We start from the raw sequence: 15767 nt of genomic DNA on the forward strand, positions 1-15767 counted from the left end.
TGGCTTCCCAGAACCCCCTGCCCATTAAATACATGTTTGTAGGTTTAGCAGCTGTCTTGTGCATCACACACTGTGGTATAAGAAAAGACATCGTAGACAGGATAAGGCAGAAACAATATTAAAGAGATATAAGTAGCCCTGGCTGTGTGGCTCAGTGAGTGGAGCTTTATTTCAGTGTGTTGAGGTCACGAGTTTGATCCCTGGTCAGGGCACATAGAAGAAGCAACCAATGAATGCACAACTAAATGGAACAACTAAGTAAAATAACAAGTTGGTTCTTCTCTTTCTCTCTCTCTCTCTCTCTCTATCTCTCTCTTTCTCTCTCTCCTGCCCTCCCCTTACCCTCTCTCTTTCTCTCTCAGATCAATAAAATAAACTAAAAAAAAAAGATATATATAAGTGTTTTTTTAAGTTTGGAAAAAAATAACCTAAAAAGATATTGAACCTCTAATTATTTGCATGTTTTAACCAATTGGCAATTCCTGAATACAGTACTTAAGTGGGTACTAATGTATTTCTGATTCTGTAACATTATCTTAGGATAAAAAGCTACATGAGTCTTTTTTACTTTTAATAATACTACTTTTGGTACAGATTTTGAACTACAGAAAAATAAAAATGTAACTCATCTCTAATTCTATTGCCTGTAGGCAATCTTTATTGTCATATTGGTGTACTTTTCTTCCGTATTTTCATATTGGTATATAATTTGGATCATAATAGAAATGTCAGTATTATCATCAGTAAAATACTATAATTGTGTTTGGTGTATCTACACAAGTCTTTATAGCTCTTCTTAGCTTTCTCAGCACTAAAAATAATTAACCCTTATATCATTGACATTTTTTCCTATTTCATGTTCTTTGGTTCTAAATTATCATTCAGTTTTCTGTTTTTCAATTTTGCTAATATTTTCTATTTTGCATTCCTAGTTTGTGTTATACACAATTTATTCACGTATTAGACACATACTGAGTGATTTGATTTCTCTGTGCCTAGCGACATGTTAGGTTCTGGGAGATCAGTGATGAATAGATAATATGTAGTCCCTACTTCAAAAAAATGTACATTTTAGCAAAGGGGGAAAATCATGCAAAGAATGTAACAGGTATCACTGTACAAATAAGAACAACAATAATAATAATAATACACTAAAAGAACAGAAAACAGAAAGGACTCTATTTAGCCATGTTTGCAGAAAAAACAAAAACAGAAAGTTAGAGCTGCATCTGAAATAAGGAGTGAGCATTATCAGACCAACTATGTGGGAAAAGCATGCACATGCAAATACCTAATGAAAAAAAATCTACCATGGTCAGGGGAATGTCTAAAACTTCCCAGACTAGCTCAAGGAAGAGTTCAGAGTGAGTGACTAGTAACGAGCCAAGAAAATAAACTAGAGCCAACCAGAAAGCCGTATGGAAATGGATTTTGAAAAACAATCCAGTAACAAAACTAACAACGAAGATGACACTTATTGAATATTTACTCTAGGCTAAGTACTGTGCTAACTTCTGGCTACTCTGAGGTTCCTACTAGTACTGTGCTCACCTTAGAGCAGAAGAGCCTGAGTACTCCACAGGAAAAGTTATTCACTGGCACACAGCTAATGGCCAAGCTGTAACTCAGCGCTACGGACTCCACAGGAGCTGCTCTCCCCGAGCCCGTAGCCAGAGCTCCACAAGGCCTCTCTGTGGACCACAGCATGCCTCTCCATAGGCATGAAAGCCCTGGAAGAACAGAAGGGAAAATAACCCATGCTTTACAAAGGTCTCTCTATTGGGAAGAAAATGTTTGTTTCTTCCTGTGGCAATCCCCCTTGCCTCCTATATTGTGGCATTCTTGAATTACAATAAAGAAAACGCCTTTGATTTATATTTAGCTGAATTTGCTTCCCAGCACACGTCTAGGGTAAGTTCCCTTCAATTGTTTAAAGCTTTGTTTTTTGACCACAGGCCAAGAAAAATGCTTTTCTCACCAACTTCCCTCATTTATCATTTTTGTATTAAGTCCTCAAGCAATTTCCCATATTGCTCCTGTGATATTAACTTATTTATAGTAATGACAATATTTACATAGTGGCTTCACCCCTGGATACCATAGAATGTTCAAGCAATATTAATCAAGGGTTGAATGGCACAGACTCAGGCCCATGCCTCTTCCTTACTTGTGGACCTTGACTAGCAAATAAAGGAGCCAGTGGCCAGTTCATTAGCATTTCAGGGGCATGCCTTCAGCGGTAGGTTTGCAGGAAAAGGGGACTCTGGGTGTGTGTTTGGCAACCATTGACCAATGGTCTGCTTATGAGACCGGGGCATGTGGGTAAAGCTTTATAAACCTCCCTAAGGTTAACCTCAACTTGGAGTCTTTTTACTTTTTCTCTAAGTGCTTCAACCAACTGGATTTTTATTTCAAAAGCACTTGGAGTATTGATTGCACTTTGTGGCCCTATAGCTTATAGCAGATATAAAGATGTGAATACCTTGGAAAGTGACTAAAAGAGGGCAATGGAAGTTTGGGAAGTAGGTCATAAAGGACAAGCAGGGAGGCAGAGACAAGTGGAAAGGAAAAGGTACTTAACACATTTTTATGTTGTGCAAGGGACAGTATAAAAATGGAGGGGGTGACTTAGACCAGGGAAAATATCACGCTAATGGCACAGTGTGAAGAATTAAGGTCAGACTTAAATACCCATGTGTGTACAAAATATGTGTTTTACATTTATTTATAAAATATATATATAAATATTATAATATCTTCTGTCAGAAATAGTCTTTTAACATAGCACTTTAATTGATTTAATTAATACAACGCAAATGGGTGACTCAAGAGCACAAGTGCTATGGAGACCGAGATAAATAAGCCAACCAGCTCTATGGGGAATGAAAGGACAGTGGAATTATTAGTCCCTGGCAGGTGTTAAAACAGATATAAGTAGAAGAAGGGATGATAGCACTGATGTATTCAGAATATTCTTAGAAACTGGAGGCTAAAATCAGGAGGCAGAGGTAAGTGTGTAGAGTCATCTAGTTACAGGTAACATTTTGAGGGAATCAGAATGAAGTGAAATATCTACAGATTATTCAACAAATACTGAGTCTTTGTTTTGATAAAGTTAATCATATCAGATTGTACATTTTCTGTTTTGCAATTATAGGAAAAGTGTTTTCCCAGAAAACTTTTATATACAACTGTTGTAGATATGTATTTTATTTTTAATGTATATTTTCTTAGTTCTTTCTGTGCAATAATAGGTATTATAAGCTGAGGGGAAAATAGCATTGATGATTCTAAGTAGGATTTATATGAAAGTATACACTAGAAAGCCAGACAATATATATGGAGATGCTTCCAAAGTTGAGCCCATGTAACAGATAAAATGGCAATAAAAATTTAATGGTCATTTCTTCCTTCCAAGAGTTACCTGAGAGAGAAAATAAATGCTGAAAAAGTGCAAAGTGGTAAAAAATTTGATTATTTTAACACATGGGACCAGAATTTATATAGTGGAAAGGCTCTCATTTTATTCATATGGTTTAAAACTGGAGACACCTACTTCTCAAATACAAAGAAAAGAAGTTGTAATGATAGTGTTTGTCACCTTCTGCAAGAGGAGAGATTTGCTTTTGCTTCTAAGGGGGGGGGGTAGTGACTGAAAACAGAAGTCTAGAAAAGGAGAGAAAAGTGGAACCCTTAACTATCTACAGATCTAGCTATTGCCTGACCTGGTGATGGCACAGTAAATAGAGAGTTAGACTGGGATGCGGAGGACCCAGGTTCCTAACCTCCCCCTCCCCCTAGGTCGCCAGCTTGAGTACAGGGTTGCAGGTGTGAGTATGGGATCATATATGTGACTCTATGGTCGCTAGCTTGAGTTCAAAGATCATTGGCTTAAAGCCCAAGGTCGCTGGCTTGAGAACAAAGTTGCTGGCTTGAGCGAGAGGTCACTTTCTGTGCTGTAGCCACCTTCGGTCAAGGCACATATGAGAAAGCAATCATGGAGCAGCTAAGGTGTCGCAACAAAGAATTGATGCTTCTAATCCCACTCCCTTCCTGTCTGTCTGTCCCTCCTTCTGACTCTCACTCTCTGTCAAAAAAAAAAAATCTAGTTATTATCTGTTATGTTAATAAAAAGAAAAACCAAGATATTGTATGATCTTTGTTAATATTGGAATGGTTAAATCAATTTAAAATTGTTTCTGCTGATACATCTCTTCTCTATCTTCTAACTAGACAGTGCAAGCATATTTGGTATGACTTTCAAATGTTTGTAGTAATGGATTAGGTATTATGGTGAATTTTATGTGTCAACCTGATTGTGCCAAAACAGGACAACATAGGGGGCAGAACATCATTTCTGGGTGGATCTGAGGCTGTTCCTGGGAGAGATTGGCATTGGAATCAGTAGGCAGAGTAAAGAAGGTCCAACACCCCCTATGTATGTGGAATCAGTAGGCAGAGTAAAGAAGGTCCAACACCCCCTATGTAGGTGGGCATCATGAATCCACTGAAAGTCCCTCCTCCCTCCCCCTAAAAAGGTCTGAGAAAGGCACATTTCCGTTCTTTCTTCCTGAGCTGGAACATCCATTCGCTCCTGCCCACAGTCGTCAGAGCTCCTGGCTCTTTGGCCTCTGATCTGTAACTTACACCCTTAGCTGCCCTGGTTCTCAGGCCTTCGGACTTGGGCTGAACTACAGTGCCTTCCCTTATCCATGGTTTTGTTTTCTGAGGTTTTAATAACTGGCAGTCAACCACCGTCCAAAAGATTAAATGGCAATTCTAGAAATAAGCATTTCCGAAGTTTTTAGCTGCATGCTCTTCCGAGCGCTTCACCTTATCTCGTCCCCGAGGTGCTGTATCATCTCATATCACCAAGAAAGGGTCAGGACAGCACAGTAAGATTTTTGAGAGGCCACATTCATGTGATTTTTATTATAGTATATTTTTACACTCATTCTATTTTATTATTATTTATTATTGTTATTCTCTTACTGGGCCTAATTTATAAATATAAAGTAAAGTTTGTAGGTGCCTATGTATAGGTAAAAACATAGTGTTACAGGGCGCAGTACTGTTCACAGTCTCAGGCATCCATGGGGTGACATGGGACATATTTCAGGGAGACAAGTGCAAGTGCGGACTACTCTGTACCACTGGCTTTCCTGGTTCTCCGGCTTGCCATAATCATGTGAGCCAATTCCTATAAAAGGTCTTCTCATGTCAAATATTTATATCTATGCCCTATTCATTCCATTTTCCTGGAGATCCCGACAAATATGCTAAGTAATCTAGGTGAAACCACCTGTGGAGCATAACAAAAAAAAGTACAGCAAAAGAGGTGTTTGCTCAGAGGCATCAAGAAATTAACCAAGAAGCACGATGACAGTGCCAGGATTTTGGAGAAGGGGGTCCTGCGCTTGCTCTAGGAGCACTTTGTCCAGTTGCAGAGGAAAATGCTGACAGCCTCGGAAGTTCCGAGATGCCCAGGAACTGGCAGATCTAAAACGGGGAGTCTAAGGCTGATCACAGCCCATGCACATCAGGTGGGGACCCTGAAAGGCTACATTCTTAAAGAAGGAGTGAACTGGAAATAATAGAAATTTCTGGCATGAAATAAAACCATAGGGATTCAATAAAACTGGAAAAACAAAAACAACAACAATAATAAAAGAGCCAAGTAAAAATCCTGGAATTGAAAACACAATATCAGAAATTAAGAACACAGTGCATTGGTTGACCAGTGAACTTGACACAGAAGAAGTAAGAATAATGTGCATGATATTTAGGTTAGAGGAAATATCCAAAAAGAATGGGAAAATGTAAAGGAGAGAATAAAAGACACAGTGAATACGATAAGAAGAAGTAACATAGAAAAATGGAATCCCAAAAGGAGAGGAGAGAAAAAAGTGGGACAGAGAATATGTAGGGAATAATGACTAGAGAAATTTACTAACATTTCATGACATCACATTTCAGGATCCAAAGATTACTGTAGTATTTCTGATTCTAGATATATGTGCATTCCATCTGTACTCATCACAAATTACAACCAAAAATAAAAAAAGGACACAAATAGCAAAACACTTTGAAAGTTGTAGAAAAAGAAGAGTGCCTAAGATTCTCGGGATTTGAACAAGAACACAACGGAATTTCCTCTCTGCTGCCACCAGTGTTGGAAAGACACTGTGCAGAAAATGAAAGGACAAGCAGACAAGCCACATCCTGGGAGAAAAGATTTGCCAAACACACTTATAACAAGGGACTTTATCCAGATTGTATAAATAATTCATAATAAAAATAATCTCATTTTGAAAATAGGAAGCAATTTGAACAGCACTCCACCAAAGAAGACCAACAAAATGTAATAACGAGAAAAGATACTCAACAACATTAGTTTTGGGGAAATGAAAAATAAAGCCTCAGGAGATGTTAATATTCTCACTGAAATGATTATAACTAAAAAGACTGAAAGTAGCAAAATTTGGTAAAAATGTGGAAAAACTGAAATTAATATGCATTGCAAGGGCTGTAAATTTGTGCAAATTACTTTGGAAGTACATAAGAACTACTTTGGGAGTTACTTAAAAATTTAAATGAATACTTTCTGAATTCTTGACAGAATTTCTACTTCTAGGTGTATACTACACAAATCTGTCTACGAGAATGTTCATAGATACTTTATTCATACTCACTTACAAATGAGAAACAACCTAGTTGTCTATCAATAAATGAAGAGATAATTGTACTATTCATTCAGTCAAATACCATTGAACAACAACAACAAAGAAATAACATGTATAAATCTCAAAAACTTTATGATGGGCAAATGCAGAAATAGCCAAATAATACATACTGTATTTTTCCATACTCAAAAAATTGTAAAACAGGCAAAACAAGTCAATAGTGGCAGAAAGCAGATCAGTGTTAACTTCATCTGGAATGAGACTGTGGCACTTGATATAAAGGAGAAGAAAGGCGCCAGACCAGGCGGTGGTGGAGTGGATAGATAGCCGGACTGGGACACAGAGGTCCCAGGTTCGAAACTCCGAGGTTGCCAGCTTGAGTGCGGGCTCATCTGGTTTGAGCAAGGCTCACCAGCTTGAACCCAAGGTCGCTGGCTTGAGCAATGGGTCACTCTGTCTGCTATAACCCCCTAGTCAAGGCACATATGAGAAAGTAGTCAATGAACAACTAAGGTGCCGCCACGAAGAATTGATGCTTCTCATCTCTCTCCCTTCCTGTCTGTCTGTCCCTATCTGTCCCTCTCTCTGTCTCTGTCACAAAAAGAAAAAAAAAAGAGAGAAGAAAGGCACTTTATAGGATGTTGGAATCTTCTATACCTCTACTATACTGAGGGATACAATATTCTATACATTTTTCAGAATTTACCAACTATCACACTTAAATTAATATATTTCATTAAATGTAAATTATACTTAAAATAAAGTTTATATATATAAGTGTATATATAACAAAGTAAATCTATATATATTTACACATATAAATATACACAGAACTTGATATATATGTGTGTATGTATATGTATATATAGAAAATAGAGTGAAAATTTTATTAGTGTGTCCTAAAGAAAGATATTTATAGCAATGTAATTCATCTAGAAAATCCACTAATACAATGCACCATTCAGAATAAGAAAACTAATGCCCACATAATTTGATACTTTGAGAATCATGAAAAATAATAATTGCATTACATTATCATTAGTTATGTATTCAGTGGCCTTCATTAATTTTTCATTTAAAAATCAACTATTAAATACAGTAAGGAATATATTGTTTAGAGACACTTCCAGCAACGGATAAAGCAAATACAGCTTTTCTTCGGCAAACAATTTTCTCCCAATATGACGGTTTTATAAAGCTGAATTATTATTTTAAGATGCTGTTAAAATTTAAATATATTTTAGATGTTACAGACGTATATGAAAATAATATATTTCATTTTCTTCTGCAGCCAGAAGATGGTTATTAATGCTAATTTCCTTTGTAAGAACATTTGGAATGATCACCTGGATTAGCTTTTTATAAAGTGTTGCTTCACTATTAACATGGTTTTGATATTATTTAACAGCCACATTTTTACATCTTATTAACTGTTAAATACAGGAAAAAAACGCAAATTTGACATAAATGATAGTTGGTAAGTTGTCCTTTAGTGACAATTAATTATTTCAATCCTTGATACTATCCCCAGGTCTCTAGAGAGAGATGGGGATGGGGAACAGCCAATTTCCTTTTTTCTTTTTCTTTTTTTCTTTAACATCTGTGTTTGGGTTAATGTTTCTTTTAAAGTGAAATTGTGTTGCTTATTTAATAATCCTTAGTTTTTCAATTTTTAAAAAATAAAATAACTTGCATTTCAAAGATAATTTGAGATTTCCAAGTCATTGAATTTTCCTACTTCTTTTTTTATAAATGCAGTTAACACCCTGGGGGAAAAAATGAAGAAACCAAAACATGGAGACAAAATGAGGCACCATTTTTACTTTGTAGCTATCAATAGTATACACTTCAACTCACATTTTTACCTCAAATAGATTTATTAACAAAATTTGAAGGACTTAATAATTTTCAAAGAAAAATATTGCCTCTGGGAGTCCAGGGCCTTTAGAGTCTTGAGCCAAACCTGTCTTCTGTATTCCAGAGACCTCTCAACTTTCTGGTGGGAATTCTGCAACATGCCGTTTTTATTAAGGTTAAGAATTATTGGATCAAATGTGGATGTAAACCCTGATTTAAAAAAAATAATTAACAATACATACTTGAAAAACATTTCCTTTATTTCCCTAGTACCATTTGTTCTTTATTTGACCAGTTTTAAATTTCACCGAGCTCTGCAGAGTACTGTTCATACTGGCCAACTATCGCGATAGCTTATCCATTGAGTCTACCTGGAGTCCTCTGCTTAGTGAATACAAATCAGAATTCTTCGTTTTTTTTTGTTTGTTTGTTTTTGTATTTTTCTGAAGCTGGAAATGGGGAGAGACAGTCAGACAGACTCCCGCATGTGCCCGACCGGGATCCACCCAGCACGCCCACCAGGGGCGACGCTCTGCCCACCAGGGGGCGATGCTCTGCCCATCCTGGGCGTCGATATGTTGCGACCAGAGCCACTTTAGAGCCTGAGGCAGAGGCCACAGAGCCATCCTCAGCGCCGAGGCCATCTTTGCTCCAATGGAGCCTTAGCTGCGGGAGGGAAAGAGAGAGACAGAGAGGAAGGAGAGGGGGAGGGGTGGAGAAGCAGATGGGCGCCTCTCCTGTGTGCCCTGGCCGGGAATCGAACCCAGGACTTCTGCACGCCAGGCCGGCGCTCTACCGCTGAGCCAACCGGCCAGGGCCGAATTCTTCATTTTTTGTTTTCTCCTACTGACTCAGGATATATAATAAAAAAGGCAAAAACGGAGTGCTTTCATCCTTCTTCAACCCACATTTTCTTCTCTCCTAAACCCTGCCCCATCACAAGTATCACACACCTTAGTGTATATTGAATATTTGGCCTTTTTCAAATTAAAGGCAGCTGCCCAACTCCCCAGACAGTGTGAAAACCCTTAAGGTCCTAAAAAGAAATGACTTCCACATCAAAAAGCTAGTAAATAAGTCAGTGTGAGGCCCAAAAGCAATTATCATTACAGGGAAGTATATCCTTAAAAGTCTATTGTGAGTTGGCTAGTTGTGGTCTTCCAGTAATTGGGAGGCAGACAGCAACTCTGATTCCAAACAGTCAAAAAAGAACACTTAGCCACCTGGTAATGACATTCATGTAAAGATATTCATGCTACAGATGCCCAAACAGCAACAAGGTTTGTTACTCATCAATAATCTGTGGGAAATGAATTGTTTTACTTTGAACTGTGTTTAACTAATTCAAATTATACTGACATTATCAATAATTTTAACTGATCATATAATACAAGTCAATTCAGGATCTGAGTCTTTATTTGAAGACTGTACTTAACTTCAGAAAGGAGATGATTATCAAGGTGGTTAAGATACAAGTAATTTAAAATATGCGAGAGAAGAGGACTAATTCTTATTAGATAAGGCATAAGAGGAATTTTGTTTTTATTTATTTTATTTTTTTAGGTGAGAGGAGGGGAGATAGTGAAGCAGACTCCCACATGTGCCCCAACAAGGATCCATGGCAACCCCAGTCTAGGGCTGATGCTCCAGTACTGAGCTATTTTTAGCACCTGAGTCTGACATGCTCGGACAAACTGAGCCACTGACTGTAGGAGGGGAAGAGGGAAGGAAGGGGGTGAGGAAAGGGGAGAGAAGCAGATGGTCGCTTCTCCTGTGTTCCCTGACCAGGAATCAAACCCAGGACGTCCATCCACAAAGCCAATATTCTATCCACTGAGCCACAGGCCAGGGCCATAAGAGGAATTTTGTAAACAAAGCACACAGAGCTATGAAGACACAAGGTAGGAGAAAATACAGCATTTGGGTCTGAAAAAGGGTGGTTTTTGAGGAAAGATTTCATTGAGAAAGTGACACTTGAGATGATCTTTGCAAGACACAGGACTTCCACAGGCAAAGTTGGGGCATGAGGGCTTTCTGGAAAAGGAAAGAAATTGGTCAAAAGCCTAGAGACAGGAAAGTGTGGGAGTATGTTGTAGAAGCACAGAACATACGATGTCAATGGAGGAGAGCAAATGAACAGGCAAAAATAGACACTGTGTCTTTACTACAATCTACAACAAATATGCGAAATTTCCCATTTTTAAGACATGGGCAGCCAAGAAATTATTTTTAGCCAGAGTCATATGATAAGAACTGTTTGGGGAGAAATAAATATATCTACATGGAGAATAGATTGGAGGTGGAGAAACCAAAGGGAGGGGAAGACGGGACTTGCCGGTGGGGGCTGAGCAAGAGAATTGGAGGAAAGGAGGGGTGGATTAACTCCGATGCCCTTGGAGTGAAGGGGAGGGAGTCAATGAGAGGCGCAGTGTGAATAATTTACAAAATGCTTAAAAGGGTGAAAGAAGGAGACCAGGGGAGTCATTATGACTCAAGGTTTAAGACATAAAAATTTGGCAAGATTGGGTAGAAACAAATGCAGGGAAGTCAGTGGGGGATATATTTTAAAATGAAGTGGCAATAAGAATAAATGAACAAAAAATTTCTCTCCCACAGCGTCAACTGCTAAAAAGACAAAAACACCAAAATTTCATTTGTTCATTCACAAAGCAGAAAGGCAAAAAAAAATTACTTTCTAAAAGAAAAAGTAGTTGAAAATTCTGGCCCTGAGAGAGTGTCAACCCACTGTGTGGAAGTCCCAGTTCAATTCCCAGTCAAGGCACACAGGAGAAGCAACCATCTGCTTCTTCACCCTTCTCCTTCCTCTTGTCTTTCTTTCTCTCTCTTCTCCTCCCACAGCCATGGCTTGATTGATTCAAGCAAGTTGGCGCTGGGCACTGAGGATGGCTCCATGGCCTCACCTCAGGTTCTAAAATAGCTCGGTTGCTGAGAAATGGAGCAATAGCCCCAGATGGGCAGAGCATTCCCTGGTTGTGAGCTTGCAGGGTGGATCCCAGTCAGGGTGCATGCAGGAGTCTGTCTCTCTGTCTCTGTGCTTCTCACTTAATAATAAAAAAATAAAAAGAAAGGAAAAGGAGAAAAGGAAAGAAAAGAAAAAGAAAATTCTACATATATTGTGATAGGTACTTAACACAATAAATATGATAGCTCATATTGATTTAGGACTTTTTATATGCCAGATGCCATATTGAATTATACAGCAATTTAAACCTCACAATTATACTATCTCCATTTGATAAAGGGAAAGCTTAGTGGGGTTGGGAAACTTACTCAAGGACACAGAGCTAGTAAACACGGTGGGGCAAAAGTAGATTCACAGTAGTGAGTATACGAAACACAGATTTTATTCTAGTATTATTATCTATTAATTACTGTATTATTTTCCATATGAACAACTATAAACCTACTTTTGCCCCACCCTGCCTATCATAAGCAATTTGTTTCCAAAACACATGCTTTTAGTTTGCATTATGTTATCTAAGTTGCTGTTGAAACCCAAGGGATAACAGGAGGTACAATGATAACAAGAGGCATCTTAGAAGACACTGAGGGTGTGACTGAGTCTTGCAGGATGACAGGGAGGCGGCTGGAGTGGGGACGGGTCCAGGGAGGACCAGGATTGGAGGGCTTTCTGGGCACTGAGAGCAGTCTGTGCGAGGGCCGGGAGGTGAGAAGCAAGGAGTGTTTAGGGAGCTGCCATCCATCACAAAGCTTATTATATTGTCAAAGGAAGTGTCTCTGAGGAGGAGGACGTCTCCCTGGCATTACTCTTTGGAAAGGATACCAGAAAATTATTAAATCAAATCTCAATTAAGCAGAGGCCTCAATTAGTCAGATTGTATCGCACAGAATATAATTTTTTTTTTAATAAGACGACTTGAATAACAAGCATTCCGCCCTCTTTTAGGCAGTTTCTGGGGCACAGCGAAGCCTCCATCCCTTGTCTCTTCAATCTGATGAGAACGTCTCTACGGTCTGTTCACAAAGAAGAAAGAAAATTTTATTTCTTTGATTTACTGTTTTTACAAAGATGATCACAAAAGGCATGATTGGAAATGAAATATGGGGTCCATGACCTCTTGTTTTGTCAGGGTCATTTTGGGGTGGGACAGAAATGATAGGTTTGTCATTAAGGCAGGTAACAGGAGCCTGACCAGGCTGTGGTGCAGTGGATAGAGCATCGGACTGGGATGCAGATGACCCAGGTTTAAAACCCCAAGGTTGCTGGCTTGAGCTCAGGCTCAGCAGCTTGAGCAACGGGTCACTGGTTTGAGCATGGGATCATAGACATGACCCTATAGTAACTGGCTTGAGCCCAAAGGTTGCTGGCTTGAAGCCCAAGGTCACTGACTTGAGCCCAAGGTCTCTGGCTTGAGCAGGGGATCACTCACTCTGCTGTAGCCCCCCGGTCAAGGCACATATGAGAAAGCAATCAATGAACAACTAAGGTACCACAACAAAGAATTGATGCTTCTCATCTCTCTCCCTTTCTGTCTGTCCCTATCAATCCCTCTCTCTGACTCTCTCTCTCTCTCTGTCTCTGTCAAAGAAAAAAAAAAGACACGTAAGAGGTGCTGGTTACAAACACTGACTCTGCAGAACACTGTCTGGGTTTGGATCCTGGGTCTGACATGTATGACCTTTGAGAAGTGTATCCGTTATGTCATCCTGTGTAACAATATCTCCCAAATTAAGAAACTTAGAGCAACAAACATGTATTACACACCGTTTTTGAAGGTCAGGAATCCAAGAGAAGCATAGCTGGCTGGTTTGGGTTCAGGATCTCTCACGAGGCTGGACTAAACTGAAGAAGGTAGAAAATTCCCTATGGACATCAGCAGGAGCTTTCAATTCCTCACTCTTTGAGTCACTTCAAAAAGCTGCTCACAGGCATAACTGGTTCTTCCATGAGCAAGTGATGAGGGGGAGAGAGCGAGAAAGAGAGAGAGAGAGAGAGAGAGAGAGAGCACCTTCCCAAGATAGAAGCCATAGCGTTTCATAACTTAGTCTTTGGAAGGGCAGCCCATCACATCCACAATAAACTATTCATTAGAATCACTGAGTTCAGCCCAAACTCAAAGGGAGAGAAATTAAGCTTCACCTCTTAAAAGGGGAGTATTAAAGAACTTGTAAGTGTACTGCTAAATCATCACAGAAACCTGTCTAACGTTTTAGTATATATTTCTCCATTTGTAAAATAGAAGTATCAATAGTACTTACAACACTATTGTGTTATTGGGTTTCTGTTGTCCAGAATTCCCCAGAGAAACAGAACAAGTAGGATATGCATGTGTGGGGGAGAGATTTATCATGAGAAAATGTCTCACAATTATGGAGGCTGACAAGCCCTAAGATCTGCGGTTGGCAAGCTGAAATCCAGGACAGTGTGTAGTTCCAGTCCGATGACCAGAAGGCTCAAGACCAAGAAAGTCCAATGAGTCCAGAGACCAGAATAAACCAATGGCCTGGATCAAACAAAAAGACAGAAGGAGCTTCTCCTTTCTCAGCCTTTTTGTTTTATTCAGGTCTTCAACTAATCAAACAAGACCCACCCATATTAAGGAGGTCAATCTGCTCTTGGTCTACCAGTTCATATGTTGATCTCATCCAGAAACACCCTCACAGACACACCCAGAGTATGGCCAAATGCCTGAGTACCCGGTAGCCCAGGCAAGTTGACACAAAATTAACCATCACAAGGTTGTAATGTATCCTTCGTTATTGGATAGTTGGAAAGTGCTTAGAATAAGGCATAACGAGAATTTGTTACTCTCATTTTCAGATGAGACTGATTTCTAGTGAAGTAAAATGACTTGCTGTTTAGTAGTACCACATTTGGTATTAAATTGCCATCTCTTTTTCATTACCTTTTTTTTTCTAACTGTGACTTTAGAAACAGAAAACTACAGCCCCCTTGCACTGAAAGCCAAAATAGCTCCTGTATTAATGATGATGATGTAAGATGTTGACTATTTTGTGCTTTCCCGCATTAATTTTTACCTTCTTTAATGGATTTCCTTATAAAATGGAAAGACACCGGTTAAAGTATATTTATACATGGCCACTACATAAGCCTGACATCCTGGGAGGAGAACATAGTAAGTCCGGCTCACCATGTTGTATATCAACTTCTTTGGGCTGTTTTTCACATTCATGAAAGCACTGAGAATTTCAGAGAGGGAAAACAGATGCGATAGAGGGATATATATATAGAAAGAGGAAGCGGGACAAAAGAAGCCTCCAACATATTTTCCTCAAATTAGCCCTCTATCAGAGTGAGGAGAGAAGACCGAAGGCACACTGGAGGCTCAGCTCCTGTGTCCTGCCCACACGTCTGAAGTCTCCCTCTCACAGAGGTCTGTGTGCGGACAGTGAATGAAGCATGAAACGTCCACCCAGGCAGAGTCCCACCACACAGCTGTTTCTGAAGGCCTTGGTTCAGGTCTCTGAAGAGGATAGAATCAAGCGAATGTTCCTCCAAACACATAAAATCTACCCAAATCCCACAGTACTGGTCCTTCTTGCTTTTGGCAAGCAGTAAGATGTTTCAACTTTTAAGCTAGAGTTCCTACTTTAAGGTCACCAGGTTATTGTAGAATTGCAGTAAAACAAAGGCAGGCTTCCCACGGACAGTTTTCAATAAAGTCTTCATGAACACGAGGAAAATACATCAACGCATTAGCCCCTATTGTCTTCTCTGGCTCTTCAGTGGAGGGAAAAGAATAATAAATAATAGAGGGAGAAAAAAGGAAATGGCTCTGAGAGAAGAAGATGAATAAAGTTATCTTCCAGGTCTTAAGAACAATGCCAGAATCTTTTTTTTTTTTAAACTTTTTGTAAATGTATCATGTCATTTGAATAAGGCAGGAACACATGGAAGACAGAAAGCTATATAAAAAAAATTGAGTGTAACGTCTGGTACATAATATGTACCCATTAACTATCTGGTGAGGGAATCTGATCAATGAAATGATGAGTCAATGGGAAAATAGCTTCTCCATCAATGAGACTTTCTTCTTGGTTCTCAAGGCTACACCTGAAGAGATCTTTGAAAACTGCTGTCCTACTGGTATTAACCTTGGAAAGGCATAATGGTTTAGGGGCAAAACACAAAATGGTCTGATGGGATTGTACCAGAATCATGTGAAGGGCTTTTTACCACAGGTTCCTCAACCCCATCCTCAGAGTGTCTAATTCATTAGGTCT

Source organism: Saccopteryx leptura, chromosome 5 (assembly GCF_036850995.1).
Source record: "Saccopteryx leptura isolate mSacLep1 chromosome 5, mSacLep1_pri_phased_curated, whole genome shotgun sequence".
Lineage (NCBI taxonomy): Eukaryota > Metazoa > Chordata > Mammalia > Chiroptera > Emballonuridae > Saccopteryx > Saccopteryx leptura.